The following is a 17,067-nucleotide window of genomic DNA, read 5'->3' as shown; positions in this document are numbered from 1 at the left end:
TCTCTCTTACAGTTTCTCACTGAGAAATTCCCACGAAGTTTATGTGTGCCATTTATTATTTTTACCAGAGACGCTATAAAAAATTCCAACTGTAACATCACCATCTACTCTGTTCCACGTTTGGAACCTTTCTCCTTGTTCTATAGTTTTATTTCTCAAAACAATAAAACAAACAAACACAAACCTCCTTTGAGTCATCCAAGAGGAAGAGAGTCCATCATAGCAAGGACAGCGTGACAGCTGTGAGGGAAAGCGCCGTGGCCGGCGCAGGAAGGTGGCTCATCACATTTTTATCCACTCGCAGGAAGCAGCCAGAGAAGATGAAAGAGGGGCAGGCTATACAACTTCAGTGCTCATACCACACTCCAGCTGATGACTCCCTCTAGGAAAGCTCCACCTCCTTAAGGCTGCATAACCTTCCCAGTCCCCACAACCAACAGGGGATTAAGTGTTAAAATACACGAGTCTCTGGGGAACATTTCTCATTGCTTGAATGTTAGACGTGGTGTCTAGCAACCAATACATATGTCTGAAGACAGTGATGTCCGCCTTCATCATGGCATTGCCACAGAAGAAGCATGGTGGGATTGACTCAGTTATCGAAGGAGTAGTGCTTGCTTCCATTTTTATTGTACCTTCGTTCATCTTTGGGGAATTGCATGCTTAGATCTAAGTTACAACATAATGCTTAGGATGATAACATACGGCACCAGGACAATCGTTACTGCCTGCTCCTCTCCATAGTTGAGCACCCAGGACGTCTGTGACTCGGAGCCGTTTTCTTTTTCTTCCTCGGGCCTAGCTGTAAATCATGCTGCTTGTCTCTGAGCGTGCGCCTTGTGAGCAGGAGAAGCCCTCCGTTGTGCCTCTTACAGCGGGCAATGTGGCTTCTGTGTCTGTACCGCTACATCCCGTGGCAGCTGAGCTCTGCCGTTGACTTATAATTGATCTTGGGAAGAATTTCCTTGCTTCTCCCACAGGGTAAGTAGACATTGGCTTGCTATTGGTACAGAATCCGTGCCTCCCCCGGGGGAGAGAGTTTTGTGTTTATTTTCTTCTCTGTAACAGCAGACTGGACTATGGGTCTCTGTGGAGCAAGAAGTGTTCGTTTCATCCAAACCAGAAAGGGGATCTGGAGACAGGCTTGGTGTTTATTTTGCAGGAACTTTCAAGTACTTCCTACACGTCTGAATCTCTAGTGGCCTTTTTCTCCACTTCTGACCTGTCCTCAAACTTTCTGAAGGCACCAGGTCTGAGTGAGCTATCGAAAGCATGAAGTCTTTTGTATTTGGGGACTGTGTTTAGGATTGTGCTAGGATGTGTTTAGGATTAGAAACTGACATGTTTATCCACAGCTCATCTTTCAGGTTCAGTAAATTGTGGTTGATTTTTTTTCTCCCACCCACTTTCCCACATTTTCTACAGCACTCTGTCAATGCTGAAACTGCCTATGTGTCTCGTTTCTCTTTGGACTGAATTTATACTTTGGGGAATTTAATTCTACTGGTTGCTTAGCTACCTCAGCTCTCAAATAGCTTCCAAAATATTACTTCTTAGAGTATGTAGCTTTCCTCATTGCTTTAAGGAGGCAAAACATTTTGTGGTCCTCCCCACTCTCAGTCAGAGGTTTATTATCTTTTGTGTCTATAGACTAGAGCAACACCCCACTTTCTTCTCCTCTTGACAGGGCTGTTTAGGAATTTATCAATTTTATTATTGTCTTCAAAAAAGTAATTTTGACTTCATTCATTTCTTCTAAGGCATGGTTTATATTCCACTGACGCGTGTTTCTGTACTTTTCCCCTTCCACTCCTTTGCGTTGACATGTCTCTTCTTTTTTGAAGATTTTTAGAGTTGTAAACATGTTGACTTCGGTTCCCTCTGCTCTTGTCATAAAGCTGATAGGTGTTAAGAGCAAGGCAAACCTGTGTGAGGCTGATAGGATTGCAGGTCCAGGGAAAACAAAATGTCTAGCTGTTTAAATGGGGCTAGAAGTCAGTCATAAGAACACTGAGGCAGCCGGGCGGTGGTGGTGCACACCTTTAATCCCAGCACTCGGGAGGCAGAGCCAGGCAGATCTCTGTGAGTTCAAGGCCAGCCTGGTCTACAGAGTGAGTTCCAGGAAAGGCACAAAACTACACAGAGAAACCTTGTCTCGAAAAAAACAAAAACAAAAACAGAACAAAAGAACACTGAGGCTTCTCGAAAACTCCATCCAATCAGTGAGCTCGGGATCTGAAGTCCAAACTCCTGGTTCACCAAGATCTCAGCTAACATCCAGCCCTACTTTTTACTTTCTGGTTACTTTTTGATTCTTCCTCCCCTTGGACCAATTTTTGTTTGTTTGTTTTGTTTTTTTGTGGCCCCTACTACCTTGCCCCCTTCAACATGACATCACCAGCGAATGGGCTTTCCTGAGCCTACACACTTTCACCAACCCATAGACCAGTCAGAATCTCCCCATATGTTCAAATGAACCAACTAGATCCAGTCCAACTTGATTCTCAGTTTACTCGCAGGAGAGACAGTGTTGGCCCTTTCCCGGAGTATAGAAAGCCCTGCTCTTAAACTTACTTGCTAAGTTATTTTTTGAGACCCTTCCTTCTATAGGAAGCTGCTCCTCTGTTCCTCAATAAAACATTGCTTGCTTGCCTTTCTTCCAGGATCCTTGGTCATTGCTCTTCAGGATCTTGGCTCTGAAGCCACTGGCTCAGCTAAAGGCACTGGACACCAAGGGAGATTCCATTGCACTCAACCTACACCAAAGCATTGGAATCTAGAAATTTCCTGAAAACACATAGTTTCTGCTACATCACACAAATTGGGTTTTAACAGCATTAAGTTTGAAAAAACAGTGAGATATTTTTCATGTAGATATGTTTTTAAATATATTTTTAGTTTCTAAGGAAAAAAACATTAATATTTCTTCTGTTAGATTTTTATTGCCTCATAATTTAATTACATGCAGTGGTCTAAGAACATACTTTACATGGCTTCATTACCACTGAGACTACTAATTTTTACCTGATGTATCAGGATGCAGTCTGTTCATAAACAGTCCAGATGTACTGATATAAACAGCAAATCTGTATATGGATTCTCCATGGACTCTAAAAATGTATATATAATGCTAATTGTCATGCTAATAAAACTGAAACACAGAATGCAACTATACCCAGCAGTAGTAAGATGTAGTTACAATGCATGATAACAATACTTCACACCTCTGTGGTTGTCCTTGCACACTGCTCTAAACACTCTATTAATTTTTCATTCACAAAATACTTCACAAAAGCCACCTGTGTATTGAATTTATTTTAATTTCTGGGTGACCCTGACACACATTCTAAACACTATAGTATGAACAAAGTCATCAACATAGTCAGTATTTTGTGCTGGCCACTGTTGCCAGGACTGTTTTTCATGGACGCATGAAGTGTTAATAGTGTTTGAGAAAGCTCAGACACCTTGCAGTTGAACACAGCCTACCTACTTTGACTATGGAGGGTTCTCAGTGACCTCCAAAGCCAGCAGAATCCAGTTCTGTTCAACACAACTAAGTAGCCAGTGTTGGTTTAAACTTGGGAGACTGACCCTGAGTGTTTATTTTTGGCATATTTAATCATAGTAGAATTTGGTGAAAACTTTTCTGGTGATAATTAACTCAATCTTTGTGTACAATTTGCCATACATAAATCTCTTTGAGAAACACAGTAAACTAAATAAAGATCAGATGTGGCTACATTAAGACTCTTTGTAAGATACATGTGACACCTTCCATAAAGATGGGTTCTACAGATAGACTATACACAATAACTTCCATAAAGATAGGTTCTAAAGATTAACTGAGAAAAACAAGCTTATGATAGGGTCTAGGGGAGAATCTGGTGTGGTTTCCAGCCACATAGATAGTACAAAGGTCACTAGGCTAGAATGCTCTTCTGCTCCCAGCCTTATGGGTAGATTAAAAGGTGTTGCATAACTTCCCTTGCCAGAACAACCCTGGGTGCTAACATCCCAGGTTCTCCCTAGTGCTTGTCTGTGAACACAAGAGTTTTTGTGCCTCCTATAATCGACCAGCTTACCAGTAAAACCTACTCATGCCTTGGGTTCAAGACTCCACCTGGTGTACTCCCCTCTATGACTTGCTTCTCTCATCATGACTCACGATTTTACTTTTTGGGAAACAACAACAACAACAACCCAGAAAACTTTCAAGCATATCCATTATTGCCCATTTTCTTATGCAGCTCATGTGTTCTGTTTTGCACACTGCCTCATTATAAAGTCTACAAAAAAGAAAGATATGATCTTAAAATCTGTTGAGATAGCCAACTGTACTCACAGACAATGATCTTGTTGTCAGGATTCTTTCTTTGCTTATTTGTATGTTTTTCCAAGTCTAAGTTATTCACCACTGAGACGATTCAAACAGGATAATCTTAGTGCCCAGTAGTAGAGCAAATGGCTAACTATGGTGGAATAGGAAAGACATGGCTGCCTGGATGCCAGAAGACATGAAGCCTCCTGAGCCCTGGCTTTGGAAACCATCCTGCTGAGATGAACTTGAGTGGTAACAACTCTCCAGCCTGCACCATTTTAGAAGATTCATTTGTCTTAAACAGAATACCAAGAGCTAATATAATAACATAATCCCCTCCTCTTGTTTCACTCTAGAAAATCCTACGCATTTGATTTGACCAAAAGGCTATGTAGAGATATCATTTAAGTTCTGTTAAGCTTGGGTTAAGAAAACCCAAGCTGTATAAATTTTGAATCATGTAAAATTAGAGTTAAAAATATGCCAAAAGATTTCTTTTTATTACTCCTTTTATTTAGAACTCAATAGCCCAACTGCTCATGTCATTAAATAAATGTATAAAAACATCATGAAAGTTAGAAGGATACATGGTCTTATTTACAATGGGAAAAAGTAATATCCAAGACACAAAACACCTGTCAGAGATGTTGGTATAAAGCATGGAACAGCCAGCCTGTTACTTATTTCCTAAAAGAAGTTTGATGGGAACACAGGTCTATGTGTAGCTTGTAACTAGTTTTGCATTATGAAGGCAGTGTGTTACAGATGTTACAGAGTTTAGATAAACTCCAAAACATTACATCATACTTGTCTCTTACACAGAACATATACTGACTCCCAACTGCCATTTTGAAAAGAAAATGAACCAGAAACATATAAACTTTTAAGCAAATAAAAACAGATTGGAAAAATAAAACAAAACATAAATGTTAAAATAAACATTGGCATGATTCTGGTGTAAAAATTGCTTCTCTGTAGGATAAAGAGCTAAATGTTGTCATCCTGGCATTTGACTGTTTAAGTTACAGATGGTTGAACAGCAGGTGATAATCTCTATGCTGCTTTTTAAAATCAGGAACTAAAGCTCACATGTGAAAAGTGGCTTTCTGTACTAGGAGGAAGGGGAGCATCCTCATCTCCAAAATCAAGCTGGGAACAAGAGCCTATTGAACAAACCTCCATAGGGTCATACCTTTCAAATCTCCTTTTCAGTTCACTGTTTTTGTCCAGTTCAGCATCTTAAAATGTCTCTTTGACTGACTCTTGAGGTCTTCGTTTCTTTATGACTGTCCCTGAGCCACTCCAAACTTGATTTGTATCTATGTGATAGTAACTTTTTAAATTTTTAAAATTCATTTTACATACCAACCACAGATCTACCTCTTATCCCTCCTCCTGCTCTCCCACTCCCACTCCTGGCTCCTCCCCTCCTCCAAAAGGGTAAATTCTCCCATGGGGGGACAATTCTCAGAGCTAGCTACATCCTAGGATGGGAGAGGTGAGGTTTCCTCTTCCTCTATAAGTGTTTAAGAAAGAGACAAGGTTGGGAGTCAGAGCCAGGTTGATCTCTGTGAGTTTGATCCAACCTGGTCTGCAGAGTGAGTTCCAGGACAGACACCAAAGCTACACAGAGAAACTTTATCTTGAAAACAAACAAACAAACAAACAAACAAAAAAGAGACAAGGCAAACATTAGGTATTGTCACCATCCTCTGTATTCTATCTTTTATATCTTGATCTGCTACACATTATATTATTTAAAACCTCATGATGCACAGCTTCATGTGAAATGCCATGATACATAGTTTCTATGTTCATGGCCGACTTCTTCTGTATCTGTTTATGTGCAAATCCTTCAGTAGGTGCTGTTCTGACTGGGATGTTGTCTCTGGTAGGTGATTCCAACTCTTTTAGTCAATTTTCTTCAAGTGATCCAAATTACTAATGAGTTATTCTGGGACATGAAGAAATGGTACACAGCGGTCAAGCCTCAGGGACTTTGCTTCAGGCAGGCTGCTTTGTTCTAGAACACATTCCTTTCATACACACAGAGAGGGACTCGCTTAACAATTAATTGTTTTCCATAGACAATGACATGGAATACTCAGTACTTTCAAAAGTTGATTGCCACATCATACTCTGTTTTGAATTTGAACATTTCTGAGGCAAAGGTCGAACTTGTACCTGGATTTCAGCTACAAGCACAAGAATGGACTTTTTTGGCTTTCATATTTTTATTATAAGCACCTTATGTTTTGCCAACAATATGAATAGGTCTACTAAATTTTTGAAGGCATGCTTGTCAGTTAAACTCTCATAAATAATAAAGCAATACTTTCTCTTTCAAGTTTTCGTGCCAATCATCTTTGCCAAAATTATACCTCAAATGTAGTTATCGAAGGATATCACAATATAACTTCTAAGCATACGTTAGTTAAGGGGTTCTGAAAATAAACAAAAAATTTGTTTGAATTCACATTTACATAAATATAACAAACAAATGAAGGCTTAGGAATACATTCAAAATATTATAGACATAAATATCAATAAAGATGTAGTTATTTCATACAAAAATTTGTATGTTATTCAAAACAATCATTATTCTCTTTTTTGGATCTATTTTATTTTATGTGTAGGGGTGTTTTCCTGTGTGCCAGGTGAACAGAATGCCTGAGGAGCAGAGGAGGACATCAGATCCCCTGGAGCTGGAGTTACAGACAGTTGTCAACTGTTATGTGAGTGCTGGGAATTGAACCCAGGTCCTCTGGAGGAGCAGCCAGTGCTCTTAACTGCTGAGCCATCTCTCCAGCCTCAACCCTTGCTCTCCTTTCGTCCCTGCTGAGAGTACTTGGACCAGTTTTTAAAGAACTTTCCCTACTTTGGTCTCCATTTCCACATATCTTCCCAGTTTATAAAGAAATCTTCATTTCTCTCAAGCTCTCTGCCTTCTGAAGAAATCATCTCATGATAAGACATTGTTGTTAGTAGGACTATTTAGAAATGTGTTGGTTACAATATATATGGAAATGTCTTACTGTTGTGAATACTCGATTCAAGTTCTTTCCAGTTAGAGTGTAGGCAAACATCCAGATACGACTTTCAGTTCTTTGTTATACATTATTTATTTCAAGTAAAACTAAGCAGAATTGTCATTGGTCAATGAGCTGTAAAGATAATAGGTAAAAATAAAAAAATTAAGTCATTTTTCTTATGATTAATAATAATAATAGTATTTATTAATTCTTTGGCAAACCTCCATGTATATTTTTTTCATAAGGAAAGTTATCAGGGAAAGAAATAGTACATTGTTGCATAAAGTACATGAACTATTCCAATTCTAATGGGCCATGCATGTTCTTTTAATGAGTGTGGCTTAGTCTTGTTAAAAATCTTGTGTTACAGAAAGTCAGGATCTCCTCTCAAAGGTTCACAACTTCTCAGCATCACCACACTGGGCCCCACACATCCAGGACATAAACTATAAGGGGACAAATCACATCCAGTTCATAACATTTTCTCCCCATTCCACAAGACTTAGGTGGTTGTCACAGATGCAAAATCCAGTCATCCCTCTCCATCACCAATACATTTTGGCACTGCTCAAAGGTCCAAATCCACATTCTCAATACGGAATCAACACAGAGCAAGTCATAGTTAGACACAGTGGTGCCACTGCTGCGGAGAAGGAGGGGGGAAAGGGTTAATCACCCCAAGCCTCAGAGGATGCAGCAGGGCAAATGTGAAACCATAAAGCTGCAAGTGCAGCATCCTGCTCCCGCTGCAATAGGAGCTGCAAGCAGGAAGTGCAACCCCTGGCTTACACTGCTACAGTGGAGTCTGTAAGACAGAGCGCTGCTCCACTCACAGAGCTGTGCTGCCTGCTGCCAGCATGGCTGGCCTCCTGAGCTGACTTTGTGGACTACCCATGGCTGCTTTAGGTAAGCGATGCTCTGTTCGTGACTATGTTCTTGAGGTCTTGGGAACAGAGGTCTTCCTCTTGTCATTGCAGTGGGCATTCTGGGAGAATCTCTGCAAGGACTCCTTCCCTACAACAGTCAACTCCTTGATCTCCTGGGTTTTTCTTGACAATCTCTGTTGAGGTTGCATGGTCACCATGATACTTAGATTCTACATGCCTGTTGAATCAACACTATGTGGATGGCACCAAGGCGCACGTGAGTGAGGAACCTAGGAGACAGTGTTAAACAACCTAGGAGACTGTTAAAACAACTTCTGCCCTCTTATAAGAATTCATTAGAATCTTATAATGGCTGTATGGATTCATTCCAAATGACCTCATTACTTTCTACTAGGCCCCACTTCTTAAAATGTTGCCAGTTCTTAGCATTCCCACACTGAGGATCAAGCTCATAGCATGTGAAACTCAAAATGAAAACAAAACAACAACAACAACAAAAACCCATCCAAATTACAACAGAAGGCAATTAACATGCTACATAGCTCACAGGAAACACTCAGTAACTCATCCCTCCGATAGCACACAGTACAGAAGAAAATTTATTGCAGTCATTTCTAAAATTATTTCTGTACTATTTGACTCAATGAGTCTCAAATTTGGAATTGGAACATATTCAGGAATGAGAATTAAACACAGTAAAATGTTAGAAGCCATAAATGAGAAAATATTTTAGATGTTAATTTAAATGTACTGTAGTAATGCCTAAACAAACTTCTGTAATAATATGGGAGGAAAGTAGGAAATAGTTTTGAAATTGCTACTGTGTGTATGTGTAAATAGTGGAGGGAAGACATTTAAAAAAACAGAATATGAAGAGTTATGACTTTATATCAATTTTGAAATATTCCTCTTTGTAGTCTTATTTGCTGTATTAGTTTTGTGCTCATTCTTCTTTTAGAGATGTAATCCATCGGACTATGAAGTAAACAAAACCATTTCCCTGATGTGGCCTCAATCACACAAATGCATGGCTTAATATAAGACCAGTGAAAGAAAGTAAATATATTTCATAAGACGAATGTATGTAAGCCTCTGGAAACATATTTTCTTTCTAAAATCATGTGAGGCTATTATAAGAAACTTCATCATATTGTATGACATTCCACAGATTTTAAAAAGTCTTCCTTGTACCTCTTGAGAAAGACCATTTTATGATTATAGTAGCTTCCAACTGATAATACACTTGAGAGCTGCATCTTGTATTGCTGAAGGTCCCTAACACATCAGCTCAGTAACAAAAGGTTGAGTCTTTGGTAAAGATTAATATAAAATTTGAAAACCTTGCAAGTTTACAAAGACAGCTATTGTCCAGTTCTGTTCAGGTAGAGAAAGAATTTTTAAGTTCTCACATTCATTTTTACATCAAATAAAGTCTGAAAATCAATGATTTGTGTTGCTACTGCAAGAAAAGCTGGATCAAAGGACCAGCCATGCCCCCAAATATGTAGAGGCGGGTGTTGGCAGACACATACAGTGGCAAGCACCTTGCCCCTGATGCAGAATTCAGGAGAGCTGTCAACTAGAAGTAATGTGACATGTGTGTAATGTCAGACTTATCAAGAGAACTTTAGGGTACCTCTGACAATTTTCATGCCTTTATTACCAACATCCGCGCCATCCCCGCTTATATGATAAGAATCTCATGATGAACTTTCATGACCCTTACAATGAAAATGAAAAAAAAAATAATCCAAACTATTTGGAAACTTCCTTGTAAGCCCTCCAGTTGAGAAATTCCTGCCTTTCAAAGTAGTGCAAAAACTAATCCACCTAAAGGAATTAGACTCCCTATCCCATGTCGAGGGGATGAGGCCAAGAAGAAACACATGACTGCAGGCCAGCAGGACTACAGCCTGCAACAGCAACCTGCTCCAACACTGAGATGTAATTATAATATTAAAAGACAGTCCTGTTCTCCTACTCTCTGCTCCTCTCTCAACACCAGGGCTCCCAAACAATCAGGAGACTGTAGAGAAAGAACTAGAACCACAGGATCCCTTTGACAAGTAACGAGTGAAGGGCTAGAATAAAGAGAAATCAAAATGGGAACAGAGACGAAGTGTGCCTCCTGACATCTAGAACTATAGCAATCAGTATAGCTAGGTCAACTCTTGACAGAACTCTTTACACCAAAGGACCACTTCCTCACCTGTCTCCTCAGTGCAGTAGGTGATATGCGAGTCCCATAAGGGCTGTTCATCTCATTGTCATTGATTTAATAAACATTCCTTCATTTCAACTAAAACTAGAAAGGACAGAAGAAATACCAAAGTCATGGCATAGAAACCACCAATGTTGGAATTATTAGGTAGGCATTTTGAAAACAGATATCATTAATATGCTAAGAGAATTGATGGAAAATCTCTATGACTAGATACGAGACATCACATGGCTGGAGTGAGCAGAGACAGAAATTCTGGCAAACCAAGAGATATTGGAAGTAGTGACTGAAATGAAGAATTTTCTTGAAGGACTAGTCAATCTGTTGGCTTTACATTGAATGGAGTAGATACAGTAAGAACCATGGAAATATGAATCAAAACAATGATGGACTATCTTCTTACCACAGGTAGAGTGGCTGGGCACAAAAGTGATAAACATTCTTGACAGCAAACGCTAAAGAGAATGTGGAAGAATGTACACATTGTTGATAGTGTAATTAGTAGCCATTGTGGAGAATGATACAAAGTTTTCCCAAATTAAACAACAACAACATGTAATTCTCATGAGATGTTTATCTATATTACGGCGTGCGTACAAATCAAATGAAGTCAGTGTATCAAAGAGATGCTTGTACTAGTCTATTTTATATCACTAAGCACAAGGGTAAAGACATGGAATCAGCCATCAGTGAATGAATAAAGAAAACAACACATCTGTAGTGTTGTGCTGCGATACAGATGTTCTAAATACTAGAAGAGAACTAGGGAATACTATCAACAGCTTATTGTCGATGAATTGGATAATATCGGTGACAGGAACCAATTCCTAGAAAGAAAACAACCTAACAGGCTAAATTGAAGAGAAATAGACACATAACCATCCACATGACTCCTAGAGGAATTGAATCAATAACTCAAAACGTACAAAAACACAGAACACTTTGCCTAGGTGGTATCAGAGAATTCTACTGAAGAGGAAAAAGAAGAATTATCCTTTAACTGTAACCTCTCCCCAAAATAGTTGCAATTCATTATAAGGCTAGTATTATCTAAAACCAGAGGTATTCTAAGAACCATACTGGAGAAGAAAAGTACACATCAAGAGAGACATAATTTTCTTAACAAAATATTCATAACTGAGAATCCAGAGGGTACTGCTTTGCCACAGAATACTTCATTTCTTGAACATGAGACAGTTCAACACTGGTGACCCCATGAATCCAATTCCTATTGTTGGCCTGAGTGAAGAAACAGCCTATAGTCACAGTCAGAGAGACAAACAGACCTGGCAAAGCTCAACATCTACTTCATGAAATGCACAGAGGCAAACATCCTTATCCTAGTAAAGGAAGCCCATACAAACACACACGTCCCTCAGGGATGGTGAAGACGAAAATAAAGCAGGCTACAAGCAGACATGACAGCCTTTGGGAATATCATCAAACCCTGCATTACAGTTTGAATATGAAACACTCTCCATTTGCTCACATGGTTAAGCAACTGGTCCCCAGATGATGGTGGTGGCTGGGGAGGCTGTGAAACCTTCTAATGTGGGGATTGTCTGGAAAACGTAAGGCCGTGGTTTCATGATTTATAGTTATATTACAGCCTGGATGCAGTAATCCTCTGTGTCCCAGTCTACTGAGAGGTGAACAAACCACGCTGCCCTCTTTCACAGTCACAGCAGGAAGCCATTCCCACTACACCATGCTGTACTTCTCTACCAGGATGGAATGTGTCCTCAAACCACGAGCCAAAAGGACTCGAGCCTCCTGTAAATTGTTTAAGCATGCATTTGGTTACACCTATGGGAATCATTACTGTGCTCTATAGCCCACACCACCCGGAACATGCCCAATCTTGTCTGATCTTGAAAGCAAAGCGGGGTCGGGCCTGGTGAGTACTGAGTATATGAGAGAATAGTGACTATTATGCCTCCTTTGTTAATAATTCAGAAGATGATGGTATCTGCTATAGAGAAAATGCATCGGTCATCTCTGAATAAATGTAATTGTGAAAGCCAGCTCCCCAAATGTCCACTGGCCAAGGTATGTGGGTTCAAGTGCTTTGCTATGAGCACCTAAGAAGCCATTCCATTTCAAATCTCGGGAACTCTGAAACCTGCAGCAACCTCATATGAAAGATACAGGGTTCCACATTCTTATAGCAGTCAAACATATCCAAACACACTGAGCCTAAGAAGACATAAATCCACCTACCCTGAAAGAACACAATGTGCTTAACATTCATAGCACTGGGCAGTTGATAGATGCCTGCATGTGGCTCCTGGCAGGGATGTTATATGCAAATGCCTCTACCCTGCATTTCTAGTACACTCCTGTGGAATTCATGCACTCCTTCTCGGTTGAAATACCTTTTTAGACGACATCAATTTTTTCCCCAGGTTTCAAAGGGTCTGAGAATGTATCTCAAAAGCCTATTCAACTGTTTCCCATTTTAATTACACTTCTAACCCATTATACTTTCAAAAGAAAGAAGGGTGAAGAGTTTCCTGTTCTTAAATCTTAAAATGCATTGATTCAAATAACAGCATTTTACACAAAAATTTCAGTAACACAATTATGTCACAACAATGAGAGTTACCCTTGAACTTCATAGCTTTGCCACTTTCTGGTTGAGGATTCTACTGAAACTTACAGTGTTGCTATAAATGTTAACAAGCCCATGTATGCAAAGCTCCTTGATCAGAGCTTTATATGTGATAGACGCTGTGATAGCCTGCATCCATTATATGCCCCCAAAATTTGAGATGTTGACATTCTACTTTAAGAGATTCAGAAATTAACTTAATTTGAAGATATTGAAAAAGGGATTGAATGGAGTCATGGGAGTAGATCTTAATATAATGTTTAATGTCCTTAAAAGTTTATACACAAACATGTACACAGAGAAGACACTGTGAGGATGTGCCAAAGAGAACTACACAGACCTGATTCTCACAGGAATCGACCCTGTGACTCTTTTGTTTAAATGGCTAGCTTCCAAAATTATAGGAAAATAAATTTCTATGGTTTAAACCACTCACTCAGTTTGTGGTACTTTGCATAATAACTACAAAAACCTAGGGAAGGTTGTCTTATATACTAGTAGTTATAATTAGCAATTTCTTCATGAAAATAGTCCATATGGTCTTGCTGTGTATATTTAATTTTTATGTGTGAGGTAATTAGTATATGCTACTCTTTTCTTTAGAATAAATTTTATGTTGCACCCTCACTAGGCAAACAACTTTCAGCGAAATATGAAGTGTCTAAAGCACATGATGGATGTAATAATTTTACTTTAGGGTGGTCAATAATCCTCTTCTCCTGACTTCTACGGCTACTTCAAAACCCAATGTTAGTCACATCTCTACCATTTATACTCTGGACTCTCCTTGAAATCAATCCATTTGTTAGAAGCTATAAAATACCTAAATGCCAAGCTTAAGACCCCAAGAGTCAGTCTGTATCTGAAGCTAAGGCTATGATTCCAAATCAGAAATCATCTGTTACAATTCCCTGAGCCTGTTCAAAGAATCACATTATGCCACACTATTTGAAATTGAGTGAACTACAGTTGTCTTGATTTCTGAAATGTGCAATGTAGTTCAGGGTTTTTGAACAACAGGTTAGGTATTAATAATCATAGCAATATAGACTTATAGTTTAAAACTATCTTAATAATCAGATACCATGCATCTCACTGACCCCACAGACAGGCTTCAGAAGAGGTGAACAACCACTTTACCTTGTTCACATAGAACAGCAAAGGAGTAAGCTCAGGCCCTAATTTACTCCTGGTCTTTGTTCTTTGTATTCATGAGGCATCAATAATGAAAATGAAGTGTGCTTTAGGACAGGAAAGAATTCAGTGGTATGAACACTGAAAGTATTTTTCCCCAAATCAAAAGAAATTCAACCCTGTGTTACATCATTTTGTGTATGTCTGAATGTAACTCTTCCATGACATGACTATAGTCACTCTTAAAACTCTGAGAGCCTGGGACAGCAGAGCAGGAAATCATGGATGCTGGTGATTTTATCCAGAACCTTTACAGTGACAAGACAGCAATCAGTGCCTAAAGGAGAAAAAGACATATGCTCCTCGAACAGAACAGTCTTTGACAATGTGCTATGCAAAAATAATTTTAAATACTCTTCCCCTTACAGTGTTTCCATCACAGTGAATTATTACTCACTGAAGCAGCTGTTGGCACTGATCACATCAATGAAGTAACAAGGTGGAGCCTGGCCATCTTCAGGTCTTTTCGAGGAAGATGAATTCATATTCCTGTGGTATCACACATCATAATTATGTTGCATTGTATTTTCTCTGGAAACAGATTGGCTGAAACATAAAGGAACCATTCAAAATGTTCTGCTGCTTTCAGTGTTCTTAGATGTTTATACGTGTGCAAAACACACACATATGTTTTGAATTTTTTAAAAAATCCATATTGTATTGATCTCCATCCAGGAGGCAGGCTGCTAGCAATATTCTGTGAGCAAAGTGATTCTCAGAGGAAAATGGCGTGTTCTACTTAAAGAGCCTCTCAGCTTACCAGGAAAGGCTCTGCTCTGATGTTCCCCAGTTTAAAAATACCAAACAAACAAACCACTAACCACAGCAACAAAATACCCAGCCTTCTTGTGTATTATCTGAAGTCCAGAATTTTGAATAAGATATGCTTGCTAGTCTGGTGTTTCAGGACTGCTTTATGCTGCTGATAATATCTCCATGAATGAAGTCATTTCAAATATATTTAAGCCCCTTCCCTGATTCATTAGCTGCCTACGGAACCATCAAGCTGTAAGGAATAGGAAAATAAATGTGACTTTGAGCACAGTTTTCTTTTGTGGTTCATTAAATAAACAAGCAAGAATATAGTGCTCCTCTTCTAGGCCTTCCCACATACTTGGAAAAGTCAAGGCAGATAAATCTAAGAAATCTTTAGTGGAATAATAGCTTGATGGAATTCTATAAGCTGATGTCTGTTCCATTGTAGTGAATGCAGAGAAACATTTCCCGAATGGTGAGGACGTGGTTATGTCCCTTATTTATTTGAAGTTCTCTGGCAGCACAAGAACATCTTTCTTGCCCAGCAGTCTTTCGCTCTGTGTGACAGGAGAGATAATCACATCGACTGAGCTGAGCGGCAAGCTTAGAAAAATCGATCTCCAGGGAGAGGCAACAGCTCTGCCTTTATCCCTGTCTCACATCTCAAAAGAAATAAAGCGAGCCAGTTATCTAGATGGATTCTCAGATTCAGCGCATTTGACATGGCTTCATGTGATCACATTCTTCTGTATATGAGTGACATGCCATTAACGCCAGCAGCATTAACCTCGCGTGGGCAATTGGCAAAGCTACCGTAGAGACACTGAGGAGAACGGACGATCTCTAACCTTCATGGAGACTAAATAAAAGCAGACCCAGTGTGCCATGATGGGGGAGGCTTGGAGTGTTTGTGGTTATTTGCAAGATGACCTTTCCTCCATCCTTGTCTTTGAAGAAGACGATTTCAAACTGTGAAAAGCTTTTTAATTATTTATTTATGGTGAAAAAATGATTACAGGTCTCATGACATCTTTATCTTGGACTGCCATAAATCTGATCATGAAATGAGATTTGAATCTAGCACATTTTTATAGAGGGTCATTAACTTTACCGAGCCTCCTAGTGTGGAGAATTTTGTTGGTGACTCTTTCCAACACTGTTCTATGCTCTCTGTTGGCATCCCCTCATGTTTGAAGAATCAATTCCACATACAAGGACATACAAAGTATTTGCTAAGCACTATTTCACTACCTTAAACCTCCAAAGCCCGAGAACTCTGTCCTGCTTACTCTCCATTTACATACTTCAATCCCAGTTCCTAAATTTTCTTCAGAGTTCTCCCCTGTGAAGAAATCAATGGCAGGAATTTGTCTTTATTTGTATCTAATTCCCATTTGTTTAGAAACTGTCTGTCACATTATCAATGCTAAATCCTTATGTGTTACATAGTATATATGCTAATAAACAAATCCCACTGTCTCGATACATATTTATTTAATTTGTGTAAATAATTATCACAATCCCTTAAAATAGTATAAAGGTATCTAGTAAAATTTTTATATGAAAATATAAAACCATTCTACTGGGTTGTTGTTTCTGTTACCATCTGTTCTGGTTTTTATTTCTACTTTATGCCTATGATGCTGTCCCAATTTGGCAGATCCAGCTATGATATTGCCACTCATTAGTTCTATCATTTTCCTGACAAGGGATCTCATCTCCAGGCTTCCACAGTGAGCTCAGAAGCAGTCATTTGAGATGCAGCCCACATCCACTGACCATGGGGAGGTTTTCCATCTTAGCCCGGATATAAACACAAGGCTTGATTTTGTTTATGGAAAAATTTCTGCACCTGAAACTGTATAAAAGAAATGCTGTTAGTTCCTTTGTGCAGAAAATACACACACACACACACACACACACACACACAGAGAGAGAGAGAGAGAGAGAGAGAGAGAGAGAGAGAGAGAGAGAGAGAGAGATCCAGAGACTATACCTTTAAAAACTCCAGTGGCCTCTTACCATTTTTATTTTTTAGAAAAAGC

General features: G+C 39.2%; 1 long non-coding RNA gene across 1 annotated transcript; it reads left to right on the top strand.

Moving 5' to 3' along the window:
• Positions 1-820: 820 nt before the first annotated feature.
• Positions 821-16,553, top strand: LOC143268913 (uncharacterized). The gene is made up of 3 exons (XR_013045127.1): positions 821-981; positions 6,958-7,056; positions 14,635-16,553. It is a non-coding gene; the product is annotated as an uncharacterized LOC143268913 (long non-coding RNA).
• Positions 16,554-17,067: the final 514 nt, after the last annotated feature.

This window comes from Peromyscus maniculatus, chromosome 16, assembly GCF_049852395.1.
Source record: "Peromyscus maniculatus bairdii isolate BWxNUB_F1_BW_parent chromosome 16, HU_Pman_BW_mat_3.1, whole genome shotgun sequence".
NCBI classification, from domain to species: domain Eukaryota; kingdom Metazoa; phylum Chordata; class Mammalia; order Rodentia; family Cricetidae; genus Peromyscus; species Peromyscus maniculatus.
The sequence above is the reverse complement of the archived record's forward strand: the minus strand, read 5'-3'. Positions and strand labels throughout refer to the sequence as shown.